The 23798-nt window shown below is 46.9% G+C and overlaps 1 long non-coding RNA gene across 2 annotated transcripts in view; it reads right to left on the bottom strand.

Annotated features, from left to right (window-relative positions):
- LOC121113440 overlaps positions 1-23798 on the bottom strand; it is a 242546-nt gene that overhangs the window by 2221 nt on the left and 216527 nt on the right. For both annotated transcript variants that reach the window (XR_005862178.2, XR_005862177.2), the window contains exons 5-6: positions 17684-17828; positions 7429-7617 (exon numbers count right to left, since the gene is read on the bottom strand). This is a non-coding gene — a long non-coding RNA (uncharacterized LOC121113440). The remainder of the gene's footprint in view (positions 1-7428; positions 7618-17683; positions 17829-23798) is intronic.

Below are 23798 nucleotides of genomic sequence, written 5' to 3'. Positions count from 1 at the left end.
AATTGCAAAGAACTGAGTGTGCTCACCCTGTGTGTTCTGTAAGGCAATCCACAGCTTCAGAAAAACCTCCCCTTTTCGTGTTGTCTTATTACTGCACTGTGCATCCCAGCCTTCACTTGGGCTGAAGAAAAAGAGACGAATGAAGAAAAATGATCAGCTTTGACAAGGATGCTCACACATTTCCCTGCAGGGGGAACGCTGGGGGGATGCATTTGTACCCTACAGCACCATTGTTTCTCTGCTATAATCCCCACTCCCAGCATCACATAGGGACCATCAGCACTGCGGTCCTGTGCTGCCCTGGGGCCGGGGCCCAGAGATTTATTGCCGGGTCATTGCTGGTGAGGGAGTGCCTGGAGAGGAGGAAAATCCGCTCTGTGGATAGCCATGGCCAGAGCCAGAGCCTTGCTCCACACCATGCAGAAGCAATATCTGCACCTGTCTGTACCCGGCATTATTTCCTAGGTACCTGACTTGTAGGTGCAATTAAGGACTTGTAAATCTGAGGAAATCTTAAATTAAGGGACAAAGCTGAGCCTGCAAACATGTGTGCCTGTCATTTTTCAGCTCTAGCAGTGGAAGTCCTGTTAAAGTGAGGATGAAAAATTGGTCCTATGTCAATAACCTGCATGAATGATGCTTGAGAAAACTGGCAAGTCATCAAAAGGCCCTGTTCTCTGCTTAATTCCCTCCCTGGCTCATTATGGATTACCGCGTTTTGTCTAGTTAGTGGCGTGATTATGGAAATAGAAAAACCATTTTTCTCTGCTTCTTATCTAAAAGATAAATGAGGCACATATAATTGGCTCAAGTTATCATGCAGCAGTGAGCAGCAGTGATGCAGCTCTTTTCTGTCCTCAGCATGAAGTCCTGAGGCAGGGCGAGCTGTCAGCATCCTGCTCTGGCTGCTTCCTACCCCAGCACCCACACACACAGCCAAAAGCAATATGTTTATTAAGGGCTGACGTTCGTTGCCAGAAAAGGCTGTTCTATCCCAAAATTAAGCTTTCTTTCCCCAGATTAAGCCCCAGATTGGAGTTGCCCAATAAGCACTTCCCTTAGGGCTGCTGGGCTGTGCTCCTGGATGCAGTTACAGCTGCCTCGTATGGAGGGGATCCCTCAGTTTGGGCCCAAAATCTGCATTTTCTACTTAAAATCACCTGCCAGAGTTCAGCAGCTGTGACGATGGGGTCACACTTGTGCTGTCATTGCATTTCCTCAAGCCTCTGAAGACACTATCAGGGGATGTTAATTGGAAAACATTAGAAAAAGCCCCAGCAGTTCCAATCCAGACAGGGACCTTAGGGATAACGAGAAAAAAGAGGAGAGCATATTGGTTTTCCTTTAATTCTACAGTGGAAACAAAGAGCAATGGGATGGAAACAGGACACTTTCCCTGTGGTTTCTGTTTTCAAAGCTTAATTCCTCTCTAAGTATTCTCTAAGCATTTCGTTCAAAGCCTGTTTCCAGAAACTCCAAAATAACAGCTGCCTGATGTGCTCATGACTGTGTTCAATGCATAACAATAATTCGCCATTTTTTGGAAGCAGCTCCCCCCAAGTTGCACTTTGCACATACAGAACAACGCTAATGAGCAATCCATTACATTGTCATCCCACAGTCATTATTTTCCGAGGTGATGGGCAGGTGACAGGAGGCTGCAGGTCGTGGATGAGCAGTGGGAACAGATTGTGAGAAGCAGCGACTGTGCTCTGCTGCCATTGGGAACCCCCGGCCAACGTGCCCCGAAAATACAGAGCTCTGGAATTGTCCCTAAACGTGGGATTTCACAGCGTTCTGCAGGAAGCATCAATATTGATGTAACGAGGAGACGGAGCTGCAGATGCTAAAGTACTTACTGCATTTTTTTAAATATGGGGACAGCTTCAATTATCCCGCTATCATGTACTAAATAAGGTTGATTAATCAAGGTTTAAGATAACAGAAGGAGTTTTCTATGCCATTAACATGTCCCTGGGGATTCGCCCTTCTTTTGGGTAATGGGAAGCTTCTGGTTGTGAAGACACAGATAATAAGGATTTATAGCACCACAGTGTGCAGTGTGTTCCATAAGGGACACTGTGAGGACATGGGCACATGACAGCAAGCAGCTTCAATTACTTAGCTCCCCACCAGCACACCAGGACAGGGCTGCATGCTTCTTCCCCTCACCTCGTGGGTTGGTTTTCCTCCTTTCCCCATTTCCCAGTGGTTCAGCTTTGCACATTCCCTTCTTGCAAAAAAACAAAACAAAACAAAAAATCCAAAACCAAAACAAAAAAAGTTTCAAAAAAAAAAAAAGGGATAAGTTCCACAAAGGTCTCTGACTGTTCCCAAGTTCTCCAGCCACGGCCATTTTCCAAGACCAGAAGTGGACTTTCCAGGCCTCACTATGGGTCTACTGGCCTGAACTGCATTATGTGCATCACAGGTGAGGTTTTCTCCTCAATATATTCTCTAATTTCCTTTATATAGGAAAATACAAGTATTTGTTGCTTTCCCTTGTTATGTATTTGCTACTAGGGTTTCAAGCCCAATGGCTGTCATGTTGAACAGAAGTGCAGTATCTGGTGGTTCCTATACATAAGCATGGAAAACACATCAATGCATCTCTGCCTTATTTCCACGCTCGTTTCCCCCCAGCAGCTGTGGGAAATCCCCACGGGCTGCATGGGCACCTCGGGTGCTGTGAGTGTGAGTGTGTGGGGGGTGGTTTGGGATGAGGAGAGGGGATTGGTGGAGCTTTATCATGCCTTGTGAAAACAGAGCCTGGAGAGAGAAGAGCAACACTTCCATTTGAAAAGAGGGAGGAAAAAGCCAGATAAAAGATATGCACTTTTCCTCCAAGACAGACTGCTAAATAGGCTCTTCTTGCTCACTGAGGTTCAGTAATGCGAGTTGACAGCATATTAAGGTTATTTCAGGTTCTTGTGTCTCCCAGGGTCATAAGCCTTCTGCTATGCATATTAATCCATCTTAGCATTCCTCCGAGTAGCTACGTAAGTAGGGCAATCGGTTTAGCATGAACCCTTTCCATTTACAGCGTAGCTGGGAGGAGAAACCTCCTAATTAGCAGAATACCCACAGAAAATACAGAGAGATTTTAATATCACGGGGACATGGCAGAACCTCCTGCTATTACAGAAAGACAAACCTTCATTGGAAATATTTTGGGAGCAAGTGGTGAGAGCAACCCAACAGCAGTGCTGTGCTGTGCCCCTGGGTGCTCCCACACAGCCCTGGGGGTTGGCACACCTGAATGCATTTACTGTCTGTTCACAGGTCACGGGAGCCCCGCCAGCTTCCCTGCACTGTTAAGGTGACATCCGTGAATGTTGAAAATAACAGCACTCATTTGGAGCCCAATGGGTTCAATCCTCTACTCTTGCACCATGTTCGGGGTGACTCGGGGCCAGCTTCCAATTTATCTGGCTGAGCCTACAAACCATTTCTCTGGTGCTGGAGATAGGGTGAGTGGGGCTGCCAGCACTGCTCTCCCTGGCTGTCACAGCGATGGAATAACGGGTGGCCTCAAACCCGGCTCCAACCAATGCTCGTGGCCCATTTCTGATCTCAGTGCAAGCACCGGGTCTGTACGTGGGCCATTGGTCCAGCACATCCCAGCTAGGCAGTAGCCAAGGGCCACTGGAGGCTCTGCAGAGAGAAGGCTTCTCCAAGGGAGAACACCCAGGGGAAAAATTCCTAAGAACTATTTTGTTTGCATGGAGCAGGGTAAAACCAAATTCAGGTATGGACTTCTGACTGCCTTCTCTTGCCACAGGGCCAAAAAGGCCAGAAAACGAAGATGATCTTATTTAGGAAAGCCCAGTTAATATTTTGCCTTCTTTCTTCCACTCCGGGGAAACCAAATGAAAAAATACTATTTGTAAAAGAGGTCTTTAATTGGTTTTACAAGCAATCTGTGAATTCGTAGCATAACTCCAGTGACTTCAAACCAATGAGCAAAGAATGAATGTCTCAAGAAAGAAAATGCCACTCAGCCAATGGAGTAAGTAAAACAATAAATGACTGCACATTTAGATCAATCAATAAGGCAATTACACAAAATATTACAAGATCCGCGATTAATAAGGGATGACAAATTCCGCAAAAGGATAAAACATAGGAAAGTTATAGAGCCTAAGTGAGAATCAAGCTAACAAGTGGTGAGCGGAGCTGGTAGCACTTAGTGCTACAGAGTCCCATGGGGCTTCAACCAAAGGTCACAGCAACAATGTGAGCACCCCTAAGATGGACACATATACTCTGTGGTACATGTCATGAAACGGAGTGTATTGGGTTGGAGGTGCTCCCAGTGCAGGTACAAAGCAGCAGCTCACCTTCTTTGTCTTTTGTTTGAGCTTCATCTACTAGTTGATGGAAATCTCCTATGCAGTGTGAGTGCTTACAGCTCCAACTCGTTACTGCACATCACTGAGATGCCATCACAGCATGTGCTCCTAATCTCATCAAGGAAGGCTGAAAAGTTTTAGCTTAAACCTCTTCTTTGGAGGTTTGCATAGCATCCCCACAGAGGTGCCATCCCATCCGATGGGCTGGAACCCAAGGGGCTGCTCCAGGGACTCAGCACCTCCTGACTCTTCAACATCTGATTTCTCCAGCCACTACTTTCATTCTTTTTTTCTCCTTCACTAGGTGATGTGGAGCACTGAGAAGCTGCTATACAAAAGGCTTGAGAGCCTGAGGATTGGTTGCTGTGGGAGCCCACAGCCGGGAGCCATCCCTGCCCCACCTGTGGCAGCTACAAGCTGGGTGGCCACTGATGTAAATCATCCCAGGCCTGTATGTGGGTCTATTTATTTTAACACTGCAGAGTTTGTTCCTTCTCCAGACAGTATGTAAGGGTGAAGTGCCAAAATCTGCACTGATGTATAGCTCTCACCCTCAGATTTATAATATAGCAAAAGCATAAGTCAGGATAGAAGACTGAGAAGGAGTTGGACCATGCTTCTGCCTGTGCTGTGTTTAATTTACAAGAGAGATGGAAATCACAGAACACATCTGCCCTCGTATAGTTTGGCTTTCCTGCAAGATTCAGTCTTTGGTTCATCTTTTGCTCCTTGGGGCCAATGTGGCCAATGTGGCCAAAGGGAGATGCAGTGGAGCGAAGCTTTGTGCCTCTGTCTTCTAACAGAACAGCACGGAGCTACCAAATGGGAATTACACTTTTCTACATGCTGGGAGATTGACATTCATTCTCCTCTTCCCACAGCTCGATTTATTCCCTTCCACCCCAGGGCACTGCTTCTTTTTGCTCCAGCTTGCTTGAACCCTTGAAGAACTCAGCCTTGGGACTGAAGCCATCATCCAGATGAGAGAGATGTTTCGTCTCTCCGGACAGGCTGGTGAAACACCCCTCAGTGCAGTCACCTCCTCGTGTGAGGGACAGCCCAGCCAGCCTGGCTACAGGGCTTCCAGGTGCAGGAGCAAATCCACACACATACAACCAGCTTTTCAGATACAGTAGGGAACCCATTAAGCTTTGTGTGGTTATGCAAGCTGATACAAATGCCTTATTAATTAGAAAATCAATCACGCTGTCCAGCTGATTGATGTTAATCCTACATCAAGAGGGGGGAACAATGGTATAATCAAGACGAGATCATTTCTTCCCATTACAAGGAAAGGGACAAGGCTGCATTTCAAAGCAATTCTGCTGTGATGAGCTGCAAGGAGATGCATCATGTGCAAAGGGCTCTTTTAAGATGTGGCACATTATTATTGTGATCAATAATACTCAAATTTATACTGGACCCTGAATCTAAGGAAATTTTATATGAAGATTAGAGGAAATTATAATATGATCAGAGGGGATCACAGAGGAGGAGAGCTGTAATTATCCAAGGGCAGACTTAATAAACGGGGAAGAGCCCAAACCCTGAGAAATCAGAAAACAGAAAGAATATGTTAAGGGTGGGGGAAGCTTTTCATGGCATCCAGCTAATGCTTCAGAACTATGAAACCATTTCAAAAAAAACTGATAACACTTCAAAAGCCTAACGTAAGGCAAACATAGAACAACAGTTAAAGGACCACACCAGTTCTTCGCCTGATCTGCATTGTTTGTAGCCAGTCCTAGCACCCAGGGACTGGTAGCAAACAGCCCCAGCAGCTGTGTTCATACTGTCCCAAGGCAGTGTGTCCAGCCAAGAATTTTGAAAAATGCAGGCAAGAATCACACTAAATGATTGGAAGATGACTGGAATACAGCCCCTTCAACACGAGTCAGTCTTTGCAAGAAGCAAATGCTCATTACCATGCAAACGCATGTTGTTTTGGTTCCAGGCTAATTGTTGTATAGCATATTCTATATAACATAAGACAAAGCCCCAAGGCTTGTAAGCCAAGTAGAATGCAAATTACAGCACTGACACAGCTGAAGGCTCCATGCAACTTTAATCAAGGGGGGTGCAATGTATGCGTGAGATAAACGAGCAGGGCAGCTCCATTAGAAGGAGCGAGCCCTCGATACACAGCCTGGCTAATAGGCTGGAACACGGCTACAAAAATGTTCACCTTGACCACCGAAGGCTGAGGATATTCATGCTTGCAGAAAGCATCATAGTCATTGTGTGCCAGTGACATTTAGCATTTCTGCAACAGCTTATGGCAATGCTCCACGCTCCAGTGGCTGTTCCCTTTCTTTCCCATCTTTATCATTGTCTGTGGTGTAGGAGCACAGGGAAAATTCAGTGAGGATTTGGGCTGCGCTGGGCTACAAACAAACACACAGGTAACCTCTGCCCTGAAGAGTGACCGCTCTAAATAGACACAGTGATCAAAAGAAGAAGCAGAGCAGCAAAACATCTGAAAGAAAATAGAAGAGCTGGAAAATAGGACTCTACAGTCAGGCTTCCAACTGATGCAAGTAGGAGTCATTCATAGTAAGAAAGCCAGCTAATTTAGGGGGGAAAAGCACTGAAAATGCCTGATACACAGTGTGGGAAACTGGCTCATCAAGTGGTGGTTACTTTTGCATGCTGAGCTCTGATGAATTCAGTGAAAGAGCTTCACAAATGCCCCAGGAGACATAGGAGGTTAGCAATGGTTCCTGCTGGCTGCTACGGTCCTGCCTCATTTTGCTCCGATGAGAGCAGGAGCTCCATGTGTCCTGGGATCAAACGCACAGTGGCTCCCCATGCTGCTCCACGTGCTGTGCACACTACAGCTGAGACGTTTGCAGTTTCATAACTCAAGAATTCAGAAATAGATATAAATTTACACATTCCACCGCAAACAGATGGTGCCTTTGGCTGCCTCTCGCTGCATTCCTCGAAGGTAGCACTGGGTTGCAGACATCAATCTTTCTACAACAATTTCTGCTTGCAGGGGTTTGGGGGTTTGTTTTGGTTTCCTATTCATATTTCACACTGCAGAGGCTGAATGAACACGTGAGGAATTACTGACCTGTTTCCGGTGCCAGGAGATGCAGTAACAGCTGGAGATGGCCAGGAAACAAAGTTCTGGCTCTTGATACTCTGACGTTCAGGAGGACTGGTGTGAGCCAAGTAGATACCAAGCTTGTACCCAGACTTGTTGGCTATCCTGAAGCTCTCAGGATGAGGAACTGGGGGATTCTTCCAAAGCTACCTCTTTCTGCAAAGAAAGAAAGAAAAAAGAAAGAAAAAATAAATGGCTAAAGAAAAACTTCTGCTACCCCTGCTGATGCGCAGGACATGGCTGTATTCTGGAGGCAGCAATATCTGAGCAGGTTGTGTGGGTCCTCCTCAGTCCACAGCTGTAAAGATGTATTGCATCTGGGTGGGGGCAGCTCAGGGGAATGGCCCTCCTGGCCCTGCACACTTAGGTCCAATTCCAGCAGAAAAGCTCATTCACAGGGAAATGGGATCTGGGAATGTGCCCACAGGGAGAACTTGCAGCAGTTTCCAGGTTTGAGCACAGCTGCCCCAAGGGCCAGGCACAGATTGATGGCTGTGGGTCTGCTCAGCCGCTCAGCTGCCTGCAGCTTCCATGGATGACTGCTGTGTCCTCATGCCACCCATGCCAGCTGTGTCACTGGTTCCTCTTCACATGAAACTCATTTCAAGACAACTCATTTCTCACTGTATCCCCTCCCTGCTTGATCTGCGTGGGCTGCACCAAGCAGTGTCTGGGGCAAGTGGAAGCTTTGCAGAGGCAGAACTGGTGGCATTCATAAAAGCACATAATTGTTAAGGTTGAAAAAGACCACTGAGATCATGTAGTCCAACTGTCAGCCCATCTCCACCATGCCTTCTAAACCCTGTCCCTAATTCAGGGGCTTAGTATGTAAAGGGAGCACCTGCCACTTGGACCACCAGGAGAAACACTGCCAAATGGTGAGAAAATCTGGGGAGGCTGACATATTACAGCTGTGGATTCCTTCAGCATCTGAGCTGACAGTGAATTTATTGGGGAGGAAATGAAGGAGAGATGGCAAGAGGCATGAGCGACCGAGCAATAATGCACGAGGGAAGCAGCTCCAGTTATTTCTCAGCCATCACTCAGAAAGGGAAGGTAGGCAGCTCTTCAAGCAGCCTGTTTAACGCTGGCACCGTGCAGTAACAGGAAGCTTGCCAGCATATTTCATTAAAATACCTTTCCATCCGTTAATAATCATTCTCTGCGCTTTAATAGCACTTCCCCTCCAAGATTTCCAAGTGAACCCATAAATGTCAACTCAACCTTGAGAGAGCAGTATTCTTAGAGCGATTTTATACTTGGGTAAAGGGAAGGATGGAGAGATGCCTCACCAAGGCCCTGTACCACAGCAGTACTGCACGAAGCCAGATAACCAAGTGGCTGTTTGCACAGCGAAGTGCTGAGCCAGGAACCAAATCCAGGACTGGTGACTCTCATTCACAGCTTTTCCCCTTCTAATAAAACTTTCCGCAGACTTTGCACATGAGATGTTATATGCCAAATTCCAGGAATAAGTTAATTGGAAACAAATGCACTGCATGACCAGGAAAAGTGTGTTTACAACGGCACTGCTGCTACCACTGCCCTACCACCAACCTGGTGCAGCCGGATGGCTGAAACCAGAACAGCACATTGGCTCCCTGTTAGCCCGCTGATGACATAAGCAGTTTCAAGGAGGCTTCCTATGGTCAGGACAGTTGGCTTCTGCATAGCAGCACTGAATACAGGTATTTCCTAAGCCAGAAAAATGGCCTTCATTGGTTTTTGTCTATGGTCAAGTCAAAGACATTTCTGAGTGACTGGAAATTTTCCTGTTGATGAAACAAGTACTCATGTACCCATACGCTACATTTTGCTTATTTGTAATTACTAAGAATAGAGGAAAAAGCTATTCATCTGCTTGAAACAGAGAAACTTCTGCTGTGTGTTCCAAACAGGAATTGCTTATGGTAAGTATTGCTGTCAGCATCACCAGCCCTTTCAAACAGGCCATGTCAAGGACTTCTCCGGGACTATGCAGTTACTGGGTGGTGGTCTGATACCAGGTCCCTTCCTTACAATGGGCTGTGTCCCAGTTTTCTTCAGAACTGAAGGCCCCATAGCTCCCCAAGTGCACAAGGAAATGAGTGACAGCAATAAAAAGGGTAACAGTAGTGACAGTAAGTGGTGGATCAAAACCTTGATCCTAGAGAGTAATGGTATGAAACATGCATTGACCCTTCAGTGGTGTTCTTCAAAGAACCCAAGGCCATTGACAGTGCAGGGCAGAGTAATCCCTCCATGGAAATACTCCAATCACTGTGACAAAAGTGCCATAACCTCGATCCAGAACAGCCTGTGCACTCAGTCCACAGTGTTTCACAATTGCATTACGTTACGGTTCCATCCCAGCCTGTCTGGAGGCACTGATGTGTCCTCTGCACTTGGAGGCAGATAAGTGGGAAACCACACACGTTTCTGGTAAAGCTGGGTGTAATCCCATATCAAAATAAGCTTCTGATGTTTTAATATTTTGCATTATTTTCCTGATTAAAAAAAAAAAAAAGACAAAACAATAATCAGCAAAGCCACAAATGCATCGTGACATTTTGCCTGTCCTTCCCTGGGGCCGAGTCGGCTCCACTGGAAACTGCCACAGCATTATCTCATAATATGACACCGCTGCAGGATGCAGCCTTTGCTAACAGCCTGGTGCCCGGCACAAAGTGTCTCTGACGTTGAGCTTTAAGGGGGTGGAAAATCAGGTTTTGAGGGCAGTAGGTGAAAATGCTGCAGCGACATGTGTTAAGGAGCAGTTGCTGTATATCCTGAATGAGATGGAGCCCCAAGAGACAAGAGGACATGGACAAGCATCAGTTCCTCACAGTGCCGATGCCCAGTCCATCTGCCAGCCTGCTGCTTGACCCAAGCCCTTCTCACACCTGTGCTTGTGTTCCTCAGCCAGGCAGAGAAAAGAGAAGAAATGATATCATTATTCTCCTTCTTTTGAGACCAGCAGAGGGGGGCAGCCCCTTCCACATCATCATCATCATCATGGAAAGTGGTCACCGTGCCCTGGCCAGGCTCTGGCACTGCAAGAACACCTGGTGCCACACGATGGGCAAATGTTGAGAAATTCTCCCACATGAGAAATCATTATGAGCAAAAAGCCTCATAAGCAGAGCGTAGGAAAGCACGGTAAATCAGGTTAGTTGGGTGGGGAGTTGGTACAAGCTGCTGCCTTGGCTGGTGCGGACAGAGGGCTCAGCACAAGGGGAACACATCAGTGCTTGTGGCCAGGATGTATAGAATTGCAGAATCGTAGTATCATAGAAGTTGGAAAAGACCTTTAAGATCATCTAGTCCAAGCACCAACCCATCCCCACCATGCCCATAACCACGTCCCTCAGTGCCACATCTCTTGGTTCTCGAACACCACCAGGGATGGTGACTCCACCACTCCTTGGCAGCCTGTGCCAATGCCTCAACATTCTTTCTGAGAAGGAATTTTTCCTAATATCCAACCTGAACCTCCCCTGCTGCAATTTGAAGCCCTTATCTCTCGTCCTGGTACTAACAGCGCAATGTGCAGGAGCAGGAGTGGCTCATCATACAAGTGTCAGTGGCACTGCCTTTAGTTTTATTTGTGAATGAGTGGCAATTTGCTGCAGGTTGTAAAAGAGGAGTGGGAACAGATCCTGCTTGGGGAGAGAGTGGGAGCAGAGCCTGGCGCGCTGGTGAACCCACGTGTGCAAATGTGCACACTGATATAGGCACTGAGCTGCCCAGATCACAGGGAGACTTGGCGGCACTGTTTGTAAACTGCTCTAGGCAGGAAACCCCAGGCACAAGCAAAATATTGTGAATTTTACCCATTGCAATTAGTAAGTGATATTCTGGATGTCCAATCAGTACATAAATAGAGGCACTGTCACAGTGGGTGTTGTTAATGAGCACCCAGCCCTTTTGGCCCCTCAGATAAAAGGCTGTAAGTGCAGAGTGTTAGAGCTGATAGTTCTATTACGCAGAAGATAAGCAGTGTCCATGAACCGGCATCTCCATGTGGTGCTGCAGGCAAAACGAGCACTGACAACCACTGGGGCCTCCACCCACTATCTTCTGTGGGAAAACCATGTGCAGAGTGGGGCTGTAACACCCAGTGAAAAGTGGAATCTCTCCACGCATGTGTGTGTTTCAGCTCCAGCTGTATTCTTCTGTAGCTCTTAAATTTAATTTAGGCTAATTAACATATGCATGGCTCCAGTTGCAGATGCATAGGCTTAGTGCCACCAGCATTGCTGTGGGGTCACAGACGTGGTGGAGGAGCAGGGCTGGGCTGCAGCTGCCCACGGGGCTGCACAGAGCCTGCACTGCAGCCCTGCGCTCTGATTTCTTTACAAAATCCATGATTTTCTCTCCTCCATTCACTGTTTATGGAAATTAATTTAAAAATATTGTGCAATTAAAAGAAAATAATGTTTTCCTTCCCTTGGCATGGAGAGCTTTCTTCTGAGCAGGAGGGAGGGGTTTCTGAACACATCTTTCCTTTTTAGGGAGTTGAATGGAGGCTCCTATCCTCTCATGTTTTAATTAATTTTTGCATAGTTGCTTCATTAATTGATATTTATGTATTGCTTGTGCATAAATTCTGGAAACAGTGCGTAAGAGGATGTTCTCATTACAGCTCTACAAAGGCTTGGCCAATGCTGGAATATTAATAAAGGCAGACGCATGGAAGAGCTCAGCTCACTTCCCTGTATCTGAGGCTCCAGTCCTGGGTGACGCCATCAGGGAACTGATGCTGTATGAAAGGCATCTTTGTGTGCTGTGGGAGCACCACGCCTGTGCAGGTCAGTGCCAAACCATCAGGGACACTGCTGAGGATCGTGCACGGGGCACCGGGTTCTGCAGCTCCTACAGAATCCAGCGTGCACAAAGAGCGTCTTTGCGTGTCTGTCTGCCATGCCTTATGGAGGGTGGTATTAAAAAAAAGAAATGGAGTATTTGCAGGAGCAGACACTCCGAGGCTCTACTCGTTATAAAATCATAGAATTATAGAATCACTAAGGTCAGAAAAGACAACGAAGACCAAGTCCAACTGCCAACCTATCCCCACCATGCCCACTAAGCCACGTCCCTGAGTGCTCCATCTACTCTTTTACTGAACGTCTCCATGGGCAGTGACTCAACCACCTCCCTGGGCAGCCTGTGCCAGCACCTGGCCATTCTTTCAGAGAAGAAATTGTTCCTAATATCCAACCTGTGCCTTCCCTGGCGCAATGTAAGGCCATTCCTTCTTGTCCTGTTATTAGTTACTCAGCAGAAGAGGCTGACCTACACCTTGCTACAACCTTAGCAAAGCCCCCTTCATCACCACGCATTGTATAGGCTGGCACACAGTCTGATACCTCCCAGCACTGCCTGGGTGGGATCCCAGCTCCCAGCAGTGCCATGGCCCCCCTAACATGGGCTGAAGCTGCTCAGGGCAGTGACCGTGCTCCTGCACCGAGCCCTGTGTGCCTCTCAGCACAGCCCTGGCCTGGCACTGGGCTGGTGTTTTGCCAGTGACTCCCAGCTGAAAACCTCTCCCCATGCCCTCCAAAGGCATGCAGCTGCTTAGAGGGGCGAGTTATGATCTGCCCAATGAGCTATTGTTATCTGAGATTTTATTAATCATTTACTGCGTTTTATGAGGTTAGTCACCTGCGTCGTCTGACACAATAATTTACCCCTACAAGGATGGAGAATAAAATAAAAGATCATTTACTGGCAGCTCATAGTGCTCTTATCGGGTTACAAAGGCAGGAGGTGGAGAGATACTTCTGCTGGGGAATCAAAATGGAACACAAAGGCACGGCAGGGCACAGCCAAAAGGGTATCGCTGAAGATCGGGTTTATATCAAAGCAAGTGATAATCAATTATTCAGGGAGCTGGAGCTGAACTATCCCTCCCTACGGGTCTGTGAGCTTCTCACTGGCTCAGCTGTGCTAGGGGCTACCCAGAGGTCAGCAGGCCACGGGAGGACACTGATATTGGGCTCATCATGTAAATACGAGAGGTATTAGAAAGCACAGAATGAGCTCAGCCCCCACTCTAGGTGCCCGTTAGTCCCACAAGGTCAGCTGTGGGGCTGCCCCATGGCTCTGCACCTCATGAGAAACCCACGAGGCCCCGCAGAGCTCCCCTCCGTGGAGGGAGCAAAATGAGAGCGGTGCACACAGCAGCTCTCACGGTGCAGCCCCTCGTAGCAGGGCCCTGGGAGCCCCCGCTGTGTCCTCTGCACTCAAGCCTCCTCAGAAACATTTTTCAAAGTAATTGCCTGGATAAATTTGTTGGTAAGCAGCAGCACGGCACAGCGAGTTTTTATAACTCTCTCTGATTATTTACAGCTGCTGGTAGACCACTCTTAAGGCCATTACTCACCACAAGTCTCCTAATATAATGCTTCTAAGGTAAGAAAGCGTGTCCTTGGTGGGCTGGGGGCTGCCAGCCCCCGGTTGTGCTGCATCTCCAGCATCGCCCTGTGCGGCTAAAGCAGCAAACAGCCCCCCTGAAAGCACTGATAAACAAATATGCAGAAGTCATGTATTTTGCAAGGGTAGAGCCTTCCTAGCAATAATTAGCTTCTAAACATACCCCTGTCCTGTATAATAAATGAACAGCACAGTAAATGTTATGAGAATAATTCATTATTCATCACGAATAACAAATGGAGGGAATAATTTACCAGGCACTAACCTCTGAAAGGGGCCCACTTCTGTCAGAGCCACACCAGGCTCCTTCATGCCAGCCCCGCAGGCTCTGGGTTTGGGGGTGTACCATAGCACAACTCAAGCTCCTGTCACATTTGTGCTGCTTTGGCATCCCCGCAGAAATGCAACCTGTCCTGCCGCCCTGCATCCCCAAAGCTCGTAGCATGGGGCCAATCCTCTGCAGGATGTAACTGCTTTGCAGAGCTCCCACTTCCCCCAGAGCCCTGAGAGCCCTCAAGGCCCTTTCAGGGGCACAGTTGTGGACTCGTTCCTGTTTTATGTCTGCTGATTGTTATTTGTTTATTGCTCTTCATTCTCTTGTGTCCCTGGTGCTCCAGATGACAGACAACACATAAATCACTGCAGTGGAGCACAGCGAGTGGGGAAGAAGTGTATAAATGTATGTGTGTGTGCTGGAGGAACAGGAATGTTGGAGGATCCTTTGGTTATCCACTGCCATCGACACACAGCACAGCGTGCCCAGGGATCTGCCGGATCCCCAGCTGCTAAGACAAAGCCCTCAGGAAAAGGATCCCCAAAAACTCACTGCAGATGCCAAGCTTATCAGCTCCTGGGCACCAGAGTCCCCTGCAGACTGCTGCCATGTGTGATTTGTTTCTTTAAAGGACCGTAAGTTCACACGTGCAGTCAATAGACCTGAATAGGAAAACTAAAATTCAGCATCCTGTTTTTAGGCAGTTATTCTGATTCTAACCTCTCACCTATAATATTGCTCCTGGATGTGAGTAGGCTCCAAGACATAAAGGGTAGTTAAAAGTATCTGCCCGTTATACAGTAACTGCCCTCACGTGAGTTTCATTTGGTACATTTTCCAATGGTTCCAAGCTTTGCTAAACTCGTATTTTTGAGACCTTTTTTGAATAATGACTTCCATAACATCATCAAGAAAATGCCAACAAACTGCCTTCTGACCTCCAGCATCTCAAAGTATTCACAAACCTGCTGACTAACCGGGTATATTTGGGGCTCTGTGGACTTTACAGCCCCGAATGAACGACAAAGAGGGGATTTATGTTTAAATCAGTGTGAACTCATGAAACTCCGGTGCGTGCTGACAGTGGCTCCAAAGAACACAGCGGTGCTGTGCTGGAGCACTGGGGGTACACACAGCACAGCGAGTGCAGCAGCACCTGGCAGCCTTGCTGGCATTGACCCATTCGCTGTGGGTCAAAGGGAAGTTTATCAACGCTTCGACCCTTTTAATTGGCAGCACACCTTGCCAGGCTCTATCGGTCAGCCTTGAAGCCTAACCAGCTCCCTTGCGAGGAATCCGTATTTGGCACGCTTACACGAGACATAATGTGGTAACAGAGGTAGCTCTATATGTATGGTAATTTTTAGAGCTGAGTGACATTTTTCAAATGGATGAGCTCAATGAAAAATGCAGGAACCAACAGTATTTGTGAAAAAAATTAGAAAGTGTACAAATGTTTCATTTGAACATGTCAAAAGAAATGGTTTGGAGGAGCGGAGACATTTTGTTTCAACAGCATCAAAACAAAATATTTTGACTTTTTGTTTTGAAACAAGCTTTGTTGTTTAAAAACTGACCTATATTTTAGAAAAGGTTTTTTTTAAAACCAGCATTATATAACAGAACAAAGAGCACTTCTTTTCCTGTTAAGGAAAACGCTTGGTTTTACTCATTCTCCCCGTTATTTCAGTCGGTTGTTCTTTTGGATTTGACAACCAAACTGAACAATCCATATCCATCTCTCTCCTTCCCTGTTAGCATTCATGTAGCATCTCCTGCTGCTAAAGAGAAGCGTCACTTCCACCTGGTGACGCATCCCCTCTGTTACTCAACAACCTCATCTTTGTGCAGGTGGGGGCTGCCGGGACGGACCTCTCCCCGTCCTGCACAGCAGTGGGACATGGGGACGTGCAGGCACGGCTGACCTGGTGGCCTTGGAGCAGGACACAGACGTGCCCCACAGCCGCCCCCCCACGCCTGACTGCACCTGGGCTTGTCCCCGCCAGGCTCTGCCCTTATCAGGCTGTTATTTAACAGCACAAGTTAATGAACAGCTCTGTGCTCTGCCAGCAAAATGAGCCCTCGCTGGCGCTTATCTCCTGATCGCGCGGCAAGGGAGCAGCAGAACAAAGCAGAATTTGTCGTGTCCTATTGCTCACTACCTGAAACGCACGATAAGGCTCAGCCGTGCGGCCACACTGCTTCCCAATGGCAACTTAATCTGCTTTCTGCTTCCCTTCCCACCTGTGAGTTTCAGCTCTTAAAATAGCACCATGGGGCTGGATCTGCTTGTGGACAGCTTGCTGTCTGCCCCTTCTGCTCTCCATTGATTTGCCGGTATTTTGGCTTAGCGTCCCACCAGCAGCACTCATCTCAGAGCAAGGACCCCCTGTAGCCATCAGACATCTCCCTGTGCTCAGTGCCCTGAGGACCATGAGAGCCAAAGGCACTCGTGCTGGGTGCTCTCCTAAGGGTGCAGCTCCCAGAGAAGACACCTGGATCCTTGAGGCTATCCTCACGCATAGGAAATGTCTGAACAGATGGGTTTTGGTGTTTAACAAACCCAAGGATAGTTCACAGGTGTGTGACAAAGGGCTGAGAGCCGTCTGCACTGCTCACATCCCTGCTACCTGAGCACCCATGGAAAAACGTCATGTTGAACAGAGCAGGGGCAAGATTTCAGCCCATTCTTCATCAGTAGCTATTGACACTCCTGATCTTCAATCAGAATGCTTTTTGGATCTTGGCTTCCTCATCCAGTTTGATTAAAAGTCCTTCTGCCCAAGGTCTAGCTGGACACCAGCCACTGCCGCGTTGTCGTTCCTACAGCCCCCCCAACACAGAAGAACACCCAGCATTTTTTTTTCCTTGATCTCTGCATCCCTTTGGGAGTTTGCTGTAAGATTCCGGATTGTGAGAAGCTTCTAAGAGCCATCATTTTCCTAGGGGTTGTTCTCATGCCCTGTGTGACACAGGAACCCTCAGCCGCCTATTCCTAGGCTCTGCAGTTAGACCAGTGAGCCCGAAATCAACGCTTATCTCAGCGTTCTGCCCAGAGCTGTGGTTAGCAGTGCCTTCTGTTTCATTCACTCGTGCCTTTAGCAGCTATTTCAGCCCATGCCCTTTTCATCCCAGCCCCCTCCCCTAACCACCTCGGGCAGCTGGAGTAGTGCCACCTCTGCAGAGACCCAGGGCACGCACGGCTGCTCTACAAAGTCCTTCTCCAGGACAGCCCAATTCAAAAGCCATTTTCAGCTCTATTATTAGTCTCAGCCCAGGGCAATTGTACTACAGCCTCTGGTGCAGCCAGCCCTGCCAGTCACTGCTGATCAATGCGCTCAGCTTTCCTTCCAGCTTAAGGTTAACAAAAATTTAATCTGTGAGGCCAAATATAGGCAGAGATTTCATTCCCATAATGAGGCCCTGTCTGCATTATTAAATCCTGGCCTCTTTCATGTGAAACACAAATATTTCCATCATAGATTAAAAAAGAAAAAAATATATACTATAATAATACTCCATTGGATTACGTACCCTGGGAAAAGGGTGAGTGTAAGTTTTCTGCTGCAGTCAGGGCAGTAAGCAATGAGCAGCATCCAGGAGTGACCCCTCACTGCTGTGCTGTGTTAGCAAACAAGCAGGACCAAATTTCTCTGCAGTGCTGGGAGAGGACACAAACCTGGGAAAAAAAAACAAACAAAAAACCCCAAAAAAACAACCCACCAGTTTTTATTGTTTGTTATTTAACACAGTTGGGGCTTTACGAACAGACAACACAGGTCTGCCATCAGATCTCCCAGTGCTGATGTGTTTGTGGTGGCTGCATTCATAATGATGGTGATTTCTAAACTCTTTAGATTGTGTTTTAAGGATTTCGGGGCTGGGCAAATCTGCCTCAACATTAAATGCTCTAAAAGGGAGTGGAATTGCCTCTGGTTTGCAGCATCTCAGTGTGCACACAGGTAACCTTAAACCCCCACCCACGTGCACACAGCCAGTCATATAACATCACTTCCAGGGCACGCGGTGTCTTTTAGTAGGTAATGATTACAGCGTGGCTAACTCAAAGATACTGCGAAGTTTTAAACAGACATGTGAGGCTCCTGGGAGAGTTACGGCCATGGGGCAGTGTGCAGTCTGAAACACAGCCCTTCTGTCTTATCTTTTAAGTGGCTTTCCTTCAAAACTGCATCGCGTTTTGGAATTCCCCCTCCAAGTGCTCTGCCTGCACTTCTGGCAGTGGCTGTACCTCTGTGGCTCCGTCCCAGAAGGGTGCTGCACACAAGTGCTGGAGCTGCACAAACGTTTCCAAATGCAACCGAAGTGCTACTCTATTTCCCCGCTTCTCTGATGTTTAGAAACAAATATTGGCAGTGCTTATTTAGAGAGTTTTGGAGCGGTTCTGAGCGTGTCAGCAGCATGCTATCTCCCACACTGAGGGAGCTTGCAGTTCTGTCTGGGGACTGAGCAGTGCAGGCTTGGAAACCCAATTAAAAAAAGGCAGAAGAAGAAACTAAAGCTCTGCATGCAACACCTGCAGCAACCGCTTCCAACACTGGAAGATATTTTTTTGCACACTCTGCCTAATCCTATATGTAAAAACTCCTTAATCTTCTTCTCTTTGATGGCATGTTTTGCTCTCACCCAGAGAACAAATTCTAATATCTAAATTTCCCGAATTACCTCGTTTAGTCATTTTCTACTTCTTATCTTTCCTGTCTTGACTCCCTTCTTACAAGTCTTGATTTGCTACTTGTAAGAATTATTGCAGTGTACAAATTGTTTCTATTTGTATCTGCATGTGAAGTTGGTTGTGAGGTGCCTTGGGAAAATTAGCTTTAAAAATATCATATGAAAATAAACAACACTGCATTCTCCATCAGGGAAAGCTAGGCTGGCTTATTGTCAATACATTTTCCACCTTGGGAGGTTTTATTTTGTTCTTTCTCTCTCTTTTATTTTTTTCTCTCTTATCTGTGCATCATTTAGATTATTGCTTTTTGGGTTTTGTTTTTTATTGTTGTTCTTGTTGGTTTTTTTTCCCTGGGAATCACTCCAACAGTGGAACTAAAAGGTCATAATTTGATGGAATACAGTGACGGTGATGCTGGCTAAAATCTGCACACACTGTTCCCTTCGGTTAATGTTACCGAGATAGCAGGATGCTGGAGAAAATGGATGACCTACTTTTATCCTCTGCATTACAGATACATTTCACAAGGTGGGAAGAGTGTTTTGAATATGTATGCAAAACCCAAAGTCTGTTTTAGAGCTGAGCCAATGGCAACCCCACGACTTCCATTAATATCGGCATAGGTCAATTCAGAATTACAGAGTGAAGATAAGGGAAAAACCACAACTATCTGTGTGTCTGCAGCACAGCCCCGCCCTGCTATTCTTGGCCATGTCTGCTACGAAATGCCATTCAGTCATCCTCAACTGCTTTTAATTATATTAGCAGTGTTATTGTAGCTGTTACGGTCGAAGGATATGGCTGAGGCAAGATTTATGCAGAGAAGCAATACCATTGGTTGGACCAAATGATGCACTGATAGGCTTTTTGGCAAATAAACCTGAAAAAAAGGTTGTGTGCCTGAAAACGCACCTGCTTTTTCTCAACAAATATCAGTTTGTTATAATAAAAGGCATTACCTCTCCCCGTAGGCTTTGTCTCATTTAATTATATTAGTGTTAAAAACAGGTGAACCAAATTGCCTCAGATAATTTGTTTTGTCCCCAAACTGCGGTGCTGCCTCCAACTGGAGCGTTCTGCTTCCAAACTGCTCTCAAAGAGCGAGGACATCAGGTCGCAGTTATTACTGCAGACATATTAGCAAATCTGATGAAAAATAACGGAAAGAGCACAAATCATCAGACTTTGGGCTTTGAAAGGAGCTTTGCCAAGGAGAGACAAGGCCAATGCTCAGAAGGCCGTGGCTACCAGCACCCACGGGGCTGCCCTTGTCAGTGCCCAGGGATGCCCGGTCTGGTTCAAGGAACCAGCTTCTGCATCTCCACCTTACTCCAGCATTGTTTGCATGCTGACCCATTTCCCTGTCTGGAAGAATCCCAAAGCAGAAGCCCCAAAACACTTGAGCTCCTTGTCTTCCAGTTCAGCGTGAAGCTAGAAGCATCCAAAATTTTTAGCCAAACTAATTTCTTACCATGTTTCCAGCCAAGTGCACAGACTCAAGAGAATCCATGAATTATAGATAAGCAGCCAGGCTTTTTCTCCTTAATTTTGCTTCTAATTACAAATGGCCAAACACAATATACGGAGTCATCAGTTGGTAAAAATAACAATGAGAATATCATGTAGTGGGATCAATGCTTCGATATCGGTTGGATATTTTGATAGGTTGGATATTAGGAAAAAATTATTCTCAGAAAAAGTGGTCAGGCATTGGAACAGACTGCCCAAGGAGGTGGTGGTGTCACCGCCCCTGGGGGTGTTCAAGAACTGTGGAGATGTGGCACTGAGGGACGCGGTCATTGAGCACGGTGGGGATGGGTTGATGGTTGGACTTGGTGATCTTAGAGGTCTATCCCAACCTTAATGATTCTGTGACTCTAGATGACAATGAGAAATAAAAGCATTTGGTGCCTGGACAAAATTTAAGCTCCTTGGCCAGAAAAATGAATACAATTTTCAATGCTTCTCTGTTCCCTGGCTACGCAGCATTTAATGTTGTGTTTGACATTAAACATTGCAGGATGGCTTTGTTTTGGTCACACACAAACCGGTCTCCTCTTAACATTTAATCCTCAAGAGTAGGGATTTTATTTAATGCAGAATTTGCAAACTGAAAGGATACATCTTTTGTATGCTTTCTTCCTCTGAGGGTTTTTTTAAAGGAATGTATTTGTTTCACAGCTTTCTGAATGTATATTTGCTCTAAGTGCTCGCTCCCTCACTCCTTCTCCCCAGCTTGTTTACTGAGGGAATAAAAACTTGACCTTGACTTTAAGCTCTCTGGTTTTCCAGACTGTACAGTCAGCAGAGAGCAAGGGGAAAAATCAATGTGAACCACATTAGACAAGGCGAAGGGTAATGCGTAAGTGCTGGGAACTCGTCCTGGAAATGGAAACAACTGAGGTAATTCGTAAAGGAAAGCATATCCCACTGATGCATCCATCTCCTGTGGCTAAAACCCCACTTCTCCCTCCTTCCCCCTGCCTTTCCCTCAGTGTTCAACACACCCCTGGGGCCATCAGAAGATGGGAACACCCCACGTGCAACACGAACCTAGTGATGGAGACCCTGGCATGAGTTCTGGCCATGTCCCCAGACACCAGCTCTGTCCTTGCACTGACGCTGGGTGTCACACAGCTCCCGTTAACATCTCCAATAAAACAACACATCACAAGAATCAACAAGACAGGTGAGAAAGGACAGCTCAGCAGATAAACACGGTGACGCTAATAAGGATGTCAGCAATTGCCAACTGCGACGGATAAGATTGCATTTGTCACCAGTGGCCTCACAAAGCCCGCTCCTGCTCCTTCCCATCCTGTATTAGGGGACAGACACAGCCATTTCCTTACCATGTCCCAATTCCTGGGGTGAAATCCTGTCTGGAGCACTGTCAGGATGCTGAGCTCAGAGAGCCAGACCTCACCGCTGGGTGAGCCCTTTAAGGGGCTGTATGGTCTGGCGTGGTTCGTGCAATCTGTTTTGGTTCAGTGTGCTGAAATAGCACTGAAATGTCCTCAGCAATCACAGCAGGCTGTTAATACGCATTTGTATGAAATTTTTAATTAATTAGATGGCATTAAAGGACCAGTTTTGCTGTCAAAATATCTCAAAAGTACTGTTTTAAAAAGGAAATTAATATTTAGTAGGAAAAAAATGCAATAGCTCTCTGAAGCCTTAATTAAATGCATATACCTTTATGGTTCTTGCTAGCACTTTATTCATCACTGAGGCTGCCAGGGAACGGCAACACAGGGGCTTCTGCAACAGGGGGTGCCCTGGGAAACACAGCCACATATATTATGCTTTTCTTCAGAGCCCCATTCCCCTCTTAAACAAGGAATTGTCATAAAGCTTTGGGAATAATATCTGTCTGTCCCTTGCAAACAGCCTGCTGGAGGAAGGAGGTGGTGGCACCAGGCAGAGAGCAGCCACACAGTTGTGGACCCAGCAGCCCACCCACACCTGAGACATGTGGGGTCAGCTCCCAGCCACTGCAAATGCTGGTCCTGAGCAGGGAACGGCTCCATGCAAAGAGCCTGTGCTGCCGGTGCACCTGCAGGTGCAAAGAACCGACTTGCAGCAGGAATGGCCATTCATCACATAAATTAGTCCTGCATATGTACATCCTTATTTACAAATAATCCATACGTCTCATCAGATATTTCCCTTCTTATGCAAAGGCAAGTTAAGGAGAAGCAAGCTGAAGTGAGTGTCAGGCTGAAGCCTTGTAGCAGGACGTGTGGTTGTGAAGAATGCAGCACAGGGTAACGTGAGAAGCCAGCTGGTAACGTTTCGTCACTTTTTCCAGGGTGGAAGAATTTATAGACCCTATCTTCAACACAAATCATCTCTATTAGCTTCTCCTGCGTTTAAAATTGGGTTCTGCTAGCCTTTATTTATCATGCTTTCTCGGGACCACACAAATTAAGCAAAATATGCGTGGTAGTTGCTTTTCTATTTAAGCACATAAAAATGCATGCAAAGTCTAGCACTACAAGTTTCAGCCACGGTCTTAAATGGACTTCTCCATTTTTCATGTCATCTCACACCCGGCCCATGGGAGCCACGGGGAGCAATTTTGGAAATATGGAGTCCTCTTTGCGGTCAAATTGAAAAACCCTTAATTTGGAAGCTCTTGAAGGTGGGGAATGGCTTTTGCTCATGTTTTACACAGCACCTGGCACAGCTCAGTCCCAGAGGAGCAGCACTGGGGTCTGGAAACAACCCTGGTGGCATAGGGCCTGCAGGGGCTCCAGATTTCTTGCCTTTGTGGAGGCAGTCACCTATTTCCATAGCTGTATGAAAACCCCAGCTGCTGCTGCCTAAAGCTGCCCTCTGTATCCAGCATTAACGTTATTGGAAATAGCATTAATAGTAGTCATAGTAGCACACAGTTCTTAAGTTTTCTCACATCTTTCTCCAATGCTGTTCTTGCAAACCCACACCAGGATATTTCAGCTGAACCGATGGGGAGGGCTATTGATTTTCAGAAGACCGTGGGCATTTTCTCACCCTGTTAGAACCAAGGGCAGATAAACATTGCCCCAGGAGCCCAGCAGAGCACGGGCACGGCCACTCTTGGGCAGGCTGCAGCAACGCCTGCATGCTCAGACGGGTCACAGCAGGGCCTTGCTTGAAATCCGGGTGTATTTTTAGTTGAGCTATGTGAAGGATGGAAGTAGGGCAGCGGCGCTCGGCAGCACTGCGCAGACAGGTTTTGCATACAGAGCTAAACTGGAGAGCAGGGGGTTGGGATTTTTCTTCCTTTTCTTCTGCTGACTTTGCACAAAAGTTGAAAATCTGGATTTACCCAGTGCGCTTGCATGAATTTGCACAGTAGATGCGTGAGAGAAAAATAATCTGCGTGGAACTGGAGAGAATCATCAGTGCCATGTGGGTCTGAGCCACTGCCTGCGGTGTCAGGGAGAGTGCCCCATTGCAGGACAGAGCGAT

This window comes from Gallus gallus, chromosome 9, assembly GCF_016699485.2.
Source record: "Gallus gallus isolate bGalGal1 chromosome 9, bGalGal1.mat.broiler.GRCg7b, whole genome shotgun sequence".
NCBI lineage: Eukaryota > Metazoa > Chordata > Aves > Galliformes > Phasianidae > Gallus > Gallus gallus.
Note: the sequence above shows the minus strand (reverse complement) of the source record. Positions and strands in the feature narration are given on the sequence as shown.